Source organism: Amphiura filiformis, chromosome 2 (genome assembly GCF_039555335.1).
Source record: "Amphiura filiformis chromosome 2, Afil_fr2py, whole genome shotgun sequence".
NCBI classification, from domain to species: Eukaryota; Metazoa; Echinodermata; class Ophiuroidea; order Amphilepidida; family Amphiuridae; genus Amphiura; species Amphiura filiformis.
Window position 1 is genome coordinate 95,367,424 of NC_092629.1, and position 13,414 is coordinate 95,380,837.

The 13,414-nt window shown below is 36.9% G+C and overlaps 1 long non-coding RNA gene across 1 annotated transcript; it reads right to left on the bottom strand.

The window, feature by feature from the left end:
* Positions 1-271: 271 nt before the first annotated feature.
* LOC140146864 (uncharacterized) lies at positions 272-7,979 on the bottom strand. The gene is made up of 3 exons (XR_011858330.1): positions 7,505-7,979; positions 4,051-4,095; positions 272-2,100 (listed from the first exon to the last, which is right to left on the bottom strand). It is a non-coding gene; the product is annotated as an uncharacterized lncRNA (long non-coding RNA).
* Between the last annotated feature and the right edge of the window lie 5,435 nt (positions 7,980-13,414).

Here is a 13,414-nt window from a genome sequence, read left to right on the forward strand (position 1 = left end):
CCCCCTCCTAATGGAAGGCACTTCTGGAATTTAGGGTGAAAACAACAGCTGGAATTCATGTCACAGCAAAACTCCATGGAAGGCGAATATAAAATACTTAATATACGCTTATGTGCGGACTGTACTATATTGGAAGAAGAAGAAGAAGAAGGCACTTCTGGAATTGGGGATGAAAATAGAAAATGGATCGCTAGAATTCTGATGTGTCCAGCAAAATTGCATGTTGGCGCAAACTGGTGGAAGGCACTGGGGAAATAACACCTGAATTTGCTTGTCTTCCAACTGGAAGTATTCCATTTGGGTCAGTCCATCTCAAATCACCTAATGGGTTGGCTGGTCACCCTCTCAGATTTTGTTTAAAATCACTTATATCATAGCCCTATGTGCCAAATGAACACATTTCAAATGGTAGGTCTCTACTCCTTGTCGTTTCCGAGAACCAGCCTATTGAAAATTGGGTCAGACCCCCCTTTTTGGGCATGCGTGTCGCGACATTAATTTTCTTCCGAGCTTAGCCATCCATATCTTCCCCTAGGTGTAAGGTACAGCGCTACAAATTGGAATCCAGGGTGTCTTTGACCCATATAACCAGATTCTGGACTCATAAACAATGTATCTCACCCCCATTTGCTGATATAGACATATAAAAATGTATGTTCGTGTTGATGCACATGACAAATTCCTGTTTTTGACCCCCCCTCCTCTTCATCCTAGATGTCAGACATCATCTATTTTGCCTTTAGTAGGCAATATAGGTTCAGGTGTGACCCCCTATAGCAGAGTAGACCACTCATTGGCTTAAATTAGTGTTTGAATCTCTCATTGAAATACAAAGTAAATTGATGAACTTTGCATTCTGGGAATTAGAACATTAATGGCAATTACTGTGTATTTCAATGCGATCTCCAAACAGTCATTTAACCATGAAGATGGCTTGACACCACTTTGATTTCTGGTACAGAGGAACATCATAGAAGTATTTTGAATATGTGTGAGTTTGATTATGGTGTCTCATTTCCCACATAATAAAATTTGGGTTGGTATTTAGGACAATTTTGTGTGTATTTCAATGGGAAGTGGACAAATTGCGCCAAAAACATCAAATATTCAACGAGCCATAACTCAGAAACGATAAGGAGTTGAGACCTACCATTTGAAATGTGTTCATTTGACCCATAGGTCTATGATAAGTGATTTTACAGAAAATCTGAGAGGGTGACCAGCCAACCTTCCCTGAAAATTAGGTGATTTAATATGGAATGACTCATTTGGACATGCCTTCCATGGGGTGGGGTGCAGAATTCATCTGGAATAGCCCATTTAAACAAGCCTGGGGAGTTTGGGACCCTGAACAGGTAAGGGGTGGTGCAATAATTTAATTATGTGTATTATAGGGGGAGGGGAGATTTTTTTGGCAGGCCAAAAAGGGGAGGGAGCATTTTGTGGCAGGTCGAAAGGGGAGTCAAGCAATTTTTGGCAGGTCAAGGGGGGGGGGCAAGCGATTTTTGGCACTGATATTTTGGGCACCGTTTCTATATTACACCCTAAAAAAGCAAACTTGTCTTTGAATTTGGGTTCCCAAAAATCTTAGTGTGTAAAGGAGGGGGAGGGTAGGCAAAGATTTTTTGGCACGTCAAAAGGATGGAGGCAAAGGGGGGGGGGCAAGCAATTTTTGGCAGATCAGTTTGAGAATTCACCACCCCGGGGTACACATAATTATTGCACAGCCCCTAAACCTGAACAATCAACTATTCACAGGGCTGTGAATACCCCTAGCTTCTATCATTTACTGTTCGACTGAGGTTTGCAGATAAACATATCCACCTTATTTGCAAAAGCTATGAGATACAGTTTCATACTGAAATATATTTCCACAAAGTTAGGCCGTGTAGTTTGCTGTGTCACTAGTGCAAGTGGATCTCCAGGTGGATTTGTTAAATACTGGATCTCAGTTTTCGTGACATATGTGAATGTGATTGACATCAAGTGTTAGATCTTGCGTAATCCTGCTGACAGTGGACACTGAAGTCCTACCATTCTCCCAGATGTAGTTAAAGCTGCAGGTGTTTTTCGTCCTTTCCGCCCCTTTCTCCGAGTCATCTGCATTTAAAACAAAGATACATTGAAATGTGAGTTGTAATCATGCATGATCTCATGCCATCCTCTGTTCTTGAAGGCATTTTAACTCAAGATTGGAATTTTCCTAGGTTTATTCTGTCTAACTGTCTCCAATCAGCTTAAAGGATACTCACAGATCCTGCATGGAGGGTCATGTGAAGATGTTAGATTCTCCTTTTGATCTAATTTGGTTGCAAACTGAGACAAAAATACTGATAGAATGTACCTTTTTCTTATCATAACTAACGTAGGTTTAACCGCTTGTCTTGAGTCTCTAAAATTCCAGTGTAGTAACCAAGGGTAGCGCTAAGTTGCTTTTTGGGGTCCCGGACCCACCAAAATAGAGATGGGACCCCCTGTTTTTAAATTTTCTGCAAGTTCAGGGGTCCCTGCAGACCCCCGGTTTTTCAATCTAGCGCTATTGCAGATATACTATTTATGCTGCATTTGTGCAACTGGGACTCACCAAACTCTACTCAGGACCCCCTACTTTTTAATTTTTTGCAAGTTCGGGGGTCCCTGCGGACACTCGAGTGTTTAGTTCTAGCGCTACCCCTGGTAGTAACTGGATTCCTTGCCCCTATAATATACATAACTTTTAAAACCAGTGTGATATTATTTTGTGAGAAAACTCCTAAATTAGTCACAAATTTATTAAGGGGTGTATTACTCCCTTAATTAACCACAGCCTGGTCAAAGTACTAAACTCAAACTTTGCCATCATTGTTTATATTTATAGCAGCATGGTTGTAACTGTACAAGAAAGCATGACACACGTCAAGTTCATCGCACACATAATATTAATATTGCGTATTCCCTCGTTTTGTCGTCAAGGACCCAAAAACACCTAAATTTTCGGCATGGTAAAATTATACATGGGTGTTATTGAAGCTTTGGTATCTCCACATCTGTGATCCCAACAGTCACTACTTCGTGGCTCTTTAAGGTGGTACTACTTGTACACCCCTTGATAAATTTATGAATATTTTTGCATTTTTTTCAAAAAATAATAACACACTGGTAACAAATGTTATGTACCGTATACTGGAGTATAGGGGCACAGAATCCAGTTACTACACTTGAATTTCACTTGACTCTAGACTAGCAGTACATTATTTATGATAAGAAAAGAGGTACTGCTGTACCTTAATAATGAACCACTTGTCTTGAATCACTGAAATTTAAGTGAAGTAATTGGATTCCTTGCCCCTATAATATACATAACTTTTTTTACCTGTGTGTAGGGTGTGTGTACCACATTAACCTAAAAAGGCTGATCAAGCATTGACATTGGCAAGCAGTATATAAACTAGATGACCGGGGCAGGGAACTCAACTCTGGTTTGGGTGCGAATGTGCCACACAGATTTCAAACACTGGGGCAATGAGAGTGGCCAAGAGGCCAAAAAGGCGTCTTTGGAACTGAAATTTAATTTAAAAAACAGGGTCACTGGAACTAATAAATTGCAAAAATATAGTATGTTTTTGTTCAATTTGTAGGCGAAATTGTGGCAAATTTGAGAAAATTTGACACACATTTTTAGCTTATTTTAAACCCATTTTAAAGGCAAACTCACTTAAAATTGTTATAAACTGAGCATGGGGTCTTTGGAGTGGAAAATAAACATGCATGCAACAGTTGCACATTATATTGCACAGGTGTAAAGTATACAAAACTTGTGCACTTAGGCGATATTTCAAAAATGAACAGAAATACATGTATGGGCCAAAGTTTACAACATGTTCATTTTTCTTTTCTGGTTAATGTAAAGCTTATTTTTTATTACATGTATATGTATGTACAGCACCCTTGACACACCACCATTTGTGTTACATTTGTGTACATTTTCACAAACAGTAAAGGGTTAGTGTAATGAAAGCTGATCCAGTTTCCTGATATTCATTTTTACATTTCATATAGGCCTATACATACCTTGCCTATGTAACTCTACTTTATCTTTGGTAGAATTCACTCAAACTGGAAAAAAAGAGAGCAATATAATGGTCAGCAAGAGACGTCTCATAATGACCATTGTACATCTTGATCTGTGAATACTGTAAGTGTAAAGCATGAAGATTTAGCATCATGAAATTGTGGCAAAAAGCGTCAATTAAACATTTACATGGCATTAAAATTTCAAGTGTTTTGAAGTCATCAATATGTTTGCCAATGTATGAAAACATTCAAGTGTGCATTTGAATTTTGCAAACTGCAAGCCTAGTATGAAATGGTTTTCTACAGGATCTTGTGACATTTATTGTCCTAAATACCCGGGGGGGGGGGGCACTCAACTTTAGAAGTGACGGGTATGTGCCTACCGGTGTCATGAAGTAGGGGCCTATCAGTAACAAAGCGTTATTTTAAAAAGGGGTCATTGGGTACAAACAAAATAAAAAAGGGGTCATTGGGTGTAATATTTTGAAAAAAGGGGTCATTGAGTATATTAAAGATTTCAAAAAAGGGTCATTGGGTAGAAAATTTTGAAAAAATGGAGCAAAATTTTGAAAGTTTCGGCATAATTTTGAAAAAATGGAGCAAAATGGGAAAGTTTCGGCATTATTTTGTTGCATTTTGATTATGCTCTTCTAGAAAATCTAGAAAAAAGGGGGTCATTGGGTAGCCGCAACCAAAAAAAGGGGGTCATTGGGTAGCCGCAACTAAAAAAAAGGGGGTCATCGAGTATGACTTTTAAAAAAAGGGGGTCATCGGGTATAGTCGACTTCAAAAGAGGGGGCCTATTGACAGGCACATACCGTCACTTCAAAGTTGAGTGCCCCGGCCTAAATACCAATTAAGACAAGGTAAAAATGGAAACCTAGCCAGGGTCGGCACGGTAGTATGTCAGTAAAAGGTATTTGACTTAAAGTCAAAGTGAAAAATATGGACTGGGTCCTGGGTGTTCATTCAAGATATCTGCATTTAGGGTAGGATTTGCAAAGGCCTGAACAATGATATCTCCCTTTTTTTTGGAGGGTAGGATTGACAAAGACAAGAACGATGAACACATGACTGTTTGTAAGTGGCCCCCTGGGGTAGTGGTACCATCAAGTTCTGGGCCCAGGTCCAGCCTACCCTCTCATTTTTTCATTGTACTTATTGCAATTTGCCTCCACACATTACGTGAGGACTAGTGAGTGGATAAGAAATTGACAGCGGAGGATACGAACGACACACTGATTTTTAGTTGTCATGAATTGCTGCAACGTTTTAGTATTTTACTGCATGGCATTCCGCAAGCACCATGACAAATTATGCCGTATTTTTCCAAAGATCATCTCATACATATGAAGTAAGCTGAATGCGATCTGTACTTTGTAACATTCCGATCACTTTTGATCACCTATTATCGGCGAATTTGCTTAAAAACATGTGAGTTCATGTTTCATGTACATAATTAGCATGGACACAAATGAAATTACGATACAATACAATGCAATTTGAATGTGTAGCAGACCTACAGAAATAACGTTGCCCGGTTTTATGCAGAATTAGACCACGTCTGCTCGAGGGCTTTAATTTGATATAAAATGATGCAGCTTGAATTCACCTTTCATACCTGCACCATATGACATCGGTTGACACGAGTCTGGTCTGCAGGTACAGGTTAGACTTAGTTTTAACATAAAATGCCATATAACTGAATTAGGGGTTCATTCATATATTTTCATGACTAAACGGTTGTTTATGCCCGAGGGTTCATACATACCAGAACATTTTGTGATTCCTATTTCATGAAAATAATAACAAAAAATTACAAGTAACATTATTAACAAACACGATTTTCCTTCATTTTCCCTACCCAGTGATCGCACATCCGGGATACCGGGCATAAACGCTGTTTATGCCCGGCTCGACCAATCATGCGCACTGTTACATAGCGTGTATGTATGAACCCAAAATATCATTATTATAATATGGTCATGTGTCATATGGTGGGACCCCAAAATAGTGGGAGGCGTTACATTTTTCTCTCCTCTTCCAGATTTAACTTGTTGGTACAGAGCTATTCTTTGTCCAATTGCATAAAGTTTGGGCTCATTATACAGCTTGATTATTCTACTTTTCAAATATGTTTCACAATTTGAAATTATCATTTGTTTAATTAGTGAAAAATATTAAAATGTTAACGAGGATAAACCTGGAGGATAAGCGGTAGAGGATAAGCGGTAGAGGAGTATGTGCAATCTCTATGAGAAATGTTGTGGAAACATGATATCTTTTTGAATTTTAAATTTTATCATTGCCAAATTCTGTGCTATACATGCAAATCATATCTCAAATCAAAGCTTGTTCGTTCATTATTCATATTCAACTGTTAGTTTGATCTATTTCATGTTTTCAAGTACTCACTGAGAACTGCAAGTCACAAGACCCACAATTTTTCCCTATTCACTACACACAAATGCCAAGATTTTCAGTCACAACATGCGTTTTGGCTTTAAATTGTTGTTACTTGAGAATTATACACCCTAAGATAGGAAAAGTATACATTTTTGGAAAGCATTTTACCCAGGGAATCCAAATATGCAGTTAAAATAAATGTAGGATACACTCTAAAGAAAATATTGTCAAAAATGTAATCAACATTTGGTGCGTAAAGTTACGTACATTTTCACACCCTGTATCACCACTTTGGCCAATCATAACATAGTAAAAGTACACATTTTATTAAAGCTCATAGTGTTGCCTGCCACAAAATTAGATTACATTAGAGGTATTCCATATCAGTAGCAAATGCAATAAATTATCAATTTTCTAGTAAAATTATTTTTTTTCATGATATCACCCTAGATATATTTTCTTACACACCCTGTATACCAACATCAATTTTGCATTGTTGGATTCCTTGGAACATTAGCTTTCCAAAAATGTATAGTTTTGTTGGTGTGAGATGTATAGTTTTAGACATGTATCAATTTAAGTGAAAATGAAGACAAATGATCAAAATCAGTGTTTGTAACGCAAATGTGCCCCACCATATGACACGTGACCACATAAGAATGCCATCTTAATGATGTACAATAACTCTTGTGAAATGCTTGTACATGTTAGTCTTACAGTTCAGTTGTCACGCATACATGTACTAAAGTTAATTTTTGATTACTTCCGTGGTCCAAGCTGTGTGCCAAGCGTGACGAGCGGCGTACATACAGAAGAAATAAACAATCACGCTGATTGGCTGATCAATGCACTACTTAAGTTAAGACAACAAGCCGGTTGACCCATTGGTCGTCGGCGTGGCGCATTGTAGGCGACCTTGTCACTTCTACGCGATCGCAATTCACCAGCGCGCATACCGGACCACGGAAGTAATAAAAATTAACTTTATGTGTGTATATTTAATTTACATTATCATTATTTATTAATTAAGCTTAAGCATACTCACCCGTACTGTTGATCACAGATCAGTCTATACAGTACCATCAACTTGACCACTCTCTCCGACCCACCTCCAGTTAAAACTCGTTTTGGAGTATTTACGAGGATGCACTACCAAGTACTAAAATTAAGTCTTGATGTAATTTACGTGGCTCATGCACTGCATGTATGTTTTGATAGATCACATCACATGTTGTAATTCAGTTGTTGATGATGCACGGTCAGCTGTTTCCGGGGTCAAACTATTTATAATATTCAATATTTATACTGTCTTTTCAAGACCAGCCCACAAATTCACCGTTCAGTGAGAACAGGTAGTTGCTGTTTCATTTACAAAACGTCTATTTTTAACTAATATGTCGTGTACGCTACGCTGATTACCATATTTCATAGATTAGAGGAACTGCGCACTTCATGGTGTAGTAGTTTCGAATAATTTTCTCGAAATATGTTGCATGAATCTCGTGAAGAAGTACTGCTGATGACTTTTTTCCTTAATTTGTTTCTTATTATGGCCAATTTGCAGTTTAAAATGAACAAAAGAGCCAAAACACGACTTAAATGCCAACAAATTAGTATGACACTGGCAAAATATATTTGTGTAATCCAAATCCATAAATAGCTAAGGTCTAACTCCAGAAATTGTTTCATTTTAGCAACGGACGAATGTCAGACGACTCGACCTCCGGACTACTCGACTTCTGACAACTCGACCTCCGTGACAGCTCGACCACGGACAAGTCGACCTTCCTGAGAATTCGAGCTTTATATTCACCGTGCACTTGATGCATTCATCGCCGTGAGTGACTTGCTGATCGTGCATTTCATTTTACATCATGTTGAAAGATTTGCTTGCTCCATGTTTTCCATAATATTTATGATTTCATGATTAGATCTACTATGGTTTTATTTCCTATGGTTTTATTGTCAATTAATTTAGTGATACTAATATTATATCCAGACTTTTATTACAATATCCCGGTACAAAATTACAACGTAGTCGTATAGGGGCTGTTAAGTTGTTTCTTTCTTATCTGATGTATTTATTTATTTATTTATTTATTTATTTATTTATTTATTTATTTATTTATTTATTTATTTATTTATTTATTTATTTATTTATTTATTTATTTATTTATTTATTTATTTATTTACTTATTTATTTATTTATTTATTTATTTATTTATTTATTTATTTATTTATTTATTTATTTATTTATTTATTTATTTATTCCTATGTGCAAGAAGTCTTGTTTGTTTGTTTTTTGGCTGAATGTTCTATTTGCGCATATTAAGTTATATAAGCCGGGACTATATAATTAGAATGGTTAAGAAGTCACAATGTATAGGATGGGATATCTTGGCAATATTTTGGTATTGTCAACTTGATAAGGTGATTAGCGCAATGTCACATTATACAATAGGAACAATAGCCGGATGACTAGGATATTGAATTCTTTGGTATCAATCATTGACTAGTGTGCTATTATAAGTTATCAATGGAATCTCTAAGTATAATCAGATTCCATTCATCGATACCAAGTTGAAGAAAAGTTATAACAGTAAGAAGAATAGTTTGGATTTCAGATTATTTCCAGCTTCAGAGCACAATAAGCAAATTAATATTAATTTTAAAAACTCACAACATGATTGGTAGCGCATGATAGGCATATCATAAAAAAAATCACGATAATGGCGCCGCGATCACTAATACCATGCTAATACCTTTCGGGGGCAAAAAACAACATTTTTATGCCTTATGGACATGGTGTCACCAGCCAAAAAAGTTTCCTGCTATTGTAACCTAACTTTGTATACATTTTATAGACCTAATGGTGATAAACCAATGACGGGACACGCCGTGATATTTTGTCGGCGTCCGTTTCACTTTTTTTTTCGGAGATGAAAATAAGACGTAAACACAATCTCTTACACAGACGTTCTACATCGCTCCGTAACTGCATCACTCGTGTATTCCATAATTGCATAATTAGTAACATCGATGGCCTTTACGATAATCCGCATAATGGAATCAGTATGTCCAAATTAAGACAAAATAATTGCAAAGGCCTGGCAAAGACCATCAGATGCACATGATCTATGAGGCTGATGAACAACGTCATACCCCCCTGGAATAGTGCATTGTGGGATAGAGGGAAAAAGGTCTATTGTAGGTAAGTGACAATGCGCTAATCACCTTATCAAGTGGTCAATACAAAAATATTGCCATATCGTATCTCTCTATGCAGAGTTCTAATTATATGATCTTGATAATCATGTCTTGTTTATATATGGAATATTAATTCATATTACGATATAATTTCACACAAAACATTTTATTGTAGGCCTACTAATTATGTTAGCTACTCAACAAAGTAATAATGATAAATAACAACAACTTCGTGCATGCATTTATCACTATTCATGAATGCACCAAGTGCACGGCGATTCTGGAGGTCGACTTGTCAGGGAGGTCGACTTGTCAGGGAGGTCGAGTTGTCCGTGGTCGAGTAGTCCGTGGTCGAGTAGTCCGGAGGTCGAGTCGTCCTGATACCCAACGGACGATGAAATTATGTTAAAGGTGAACCTCATTGAAAATAAAGTTATATATCAATGGAAAGCTTATGATATCAGGATATTAAAAATAATTTTTTCCGATTTTTTTGATGGCCAATAAAGCTGAAAAATTAAAAAATGAATGAATTTTTGGTCTTTTTAAGGCGCCCAAAAAGCACCCAAATCAATCGTCTTTGACCTTGAGAATGCTCGTGACGTAAGCTCAGGGTTCGCAGTCACGTGATCCTACTCGGAAACATGTAAATAAGACTTGCTTCCTGTACTTTGCAAGCTGCCCGGCAAGTCTGATTTTCACAATAAAGCTTGAAATGAGAAGAATCTTCAAGTTGCTGATTCCTTCTATATATATTAGAAATAATAGAATTATTGTCAACACGAAAATGTTCCGTAAATTTTTGACAAAATCAGTCATAACTAGCTGGGTATAACTGGGTAATTGAGTTTGAATTTCGCGCTGGGATCAATTCCATGCGCAAATGATTGCTGCTACCGTATACCGTTCATGTCATGGACTGAATAAACATGATCGAATAACAAATTAAATAACTTGTTTGTGACATTCCCTATTCTTGATTCATTTAAAAATATCTGATTTTTAAAAATATCGGCTTGTAGTAATCAAAAATTAAAAAAAACCGCCGATTTCATCAAATCCAGCCCATAAAGGTTTTCATATTATAGCGCATTGCGGTAATACATTCTCCCGGTACATTCTTTCCACACAATCACGATTGAAAGAAACAGATACTTTATTATAAAATAAATACAATTTAGGCTTAGTAGACCGTTATTTGATGGAATTCTGAAATCTGAATAAAATTAAAATATTGTCACTTGTGTCACGATTCTTTTAATGATACTACGATCAGTGTACTGAAAAAGTGAAACATTCATGTTTTATGGATTACCGAACACGATGCGTAAATTGCTGCTTTTATGCTGAAGAAATTACAGGCAGCCGCGCCGATCAAGGTGGGCAAACACAGCGACTCGCTTCGTCTCTCCGGTAGCACAAGTTCAAGTTGCGCCGTGTTTCAGCAGATTTGATCAATCGTTCCCTTATATTTGGAACATCTACAGGAATAAATTTTGCTGATGAAGTAGCAATAAGTTGGAAATATCAGAATGTGAATATCAAATCGGTCATTTTGTCTGCAAGTACAGTACGTACAGTCGCGGATACGGAACACTCGGCGACTGAGTGAGTTCACCCCGCCCCGTATGTATCTACGAGTTCGCCTATCATACATGACCGGTTGTAAAGTTAAGAAATAATTAAAAATCCCGTACATGTACTTTATTCTATTCCTTCATTTTCTCATTGTGATAAGTTCATCTCAACTTGGTGTGACGATCTGAACTGGTAGCACTAGCAGTTATTTTTGCAATCTGTTTTCATTCCGGTTCTTCGGCGAATCTTCGCTCTTCGTGCTTTACTGTAATATTCCCTGCATATCGTGGATGGCTTGGCCTATCCCAAATCACCCCGGCCAGCACTTTTCCCATTTTTTAATCCACACACTTTATTCAGGAACTTCATTCTTGATTTGATCATGATGTTTCCTTCATGTTATTCTTATTTTATTGAAGATATTTTTCATGTAAAGTAAGTTGGCAATGACTGAGTTCGTGCATTGGCCCGATGCATGCCACAGTAATGCATGGACATTGTGTTTACAATCAAACCCGGAAGTAACTGTGTGTCCCCGTGTTGACGTCATCATCGAAAGCGCCCAATTTGAACGATTTCGTTTTGTAATTTAGGGGGGGTGCCAATATCCAATCTTTGCATGGAGATTATGTCTATCCTGGTGCATTAGGCAAATAAAAAATATTCTTTTCTGCTTCCTGGCATCATAAGCTTTCCATTGATATATAACTTTATTTTCAATGAGGTTCACCTTTAATTGTAACAACCAATGTTATACTTGCCTGCGCTTCAGCGATCTAACGATCGCTATTGACGTCAGCGAAGCTATGAATGTTATCGATGGGGATTGTATTGCGCAAGGTGAGCGACTACAAGTAACACCAAGTATAAACCTGGGTCCACATTTCAGAAATCAACAAAAATTCAAATCAAATATGGCGTGTGTGGAAAAGCTGAATGTCATCATTTTGCACATGGATTTATATAAAATGTTCTCAAAATGGAAGGATTTCAAAATATCCAACAGGTAAATGATGAAACCGTTATTACACATGAGTAAGTAGGATGTTTCACCAGTTTCAAATTGAGGGGTTACCATTGTGAACATAACGGTTCACATTGATATTCAGTGTTCGTATATTTCCGAGAAGACAAGCAAGTGCACTGCCTAAAATTCACATAATACTTAAAACCAACAATTGTGTTATCTTAAAGATTCTACTGTATGTAGCACACCTGAAACTTATGTGCTGGCTTGCGAACACAAATTTTGCATATCAATGTCAACTAGAAGGGAAAAAAATAAGTTACTTGTCCTCGAGTCCTGAAAGTGATGCCCTTTTTGAACAAGCACATTTTTCCCAAAGCTGTGCATAATTAGTGAATTTCCTAAAAAAATAAATTTTAATGCTTTTAGGGTCGGGCATTACTGCTAAATATGTGTGTGTAAGCGGATTCACGATAGAAATTCTGAAATTCAAAATATACTCCTGGTTCTGAATGTCGCCTGACGTACCTCCTTTTGGCTTCTATCTTTAAAAGCATGTAAGCTACATTGATACCGATGCCACCAATAGAACGAGAAGATTTGCCCCTTCGTTTTGCATACCACTTTGTCCATTTTTTTTTTCGAATTTCTTCACAAAATGCAAAAAAGCCACAAAAAAATGCAATGGGTGTAGTACCCCCTTAATGATAGCAAATAATAATAATAATAATAATAATAATAATAATAATATTAATAATAATAATAATAATATAATATAATAACAGCACTTAATATAGCGCTTTTCCAACCTGATCAAAGCACTTTACAAAGATACAAAAAATAAACAAAAACATATAATACCTGAAAAAAGGCTTAAAAACAGCAACAATCAGAACAAGTGAGTTTTAAGGTTACTCTTGAAACTATCTACAGTGGGGGAAACTCTGATGTTTAAAGGGATACACAGTTTGGGTCCCTGTACACTGAAAGACCTATCACCAATTAATATGTTGCTCCTGGGGACAACTAGACGATAATAATAATAATAATAATACATTATTAACACTAAGTTTGATGATAAATAATATTCTCCAATAAGAAGATGACAATAAAATAATGGATATTGATTATACTCACATTTTCCTGCCAGATCCAGGACAGTCTGCACCCCAGACCCATCCTGATTGGCTTTCAGGATCCTTG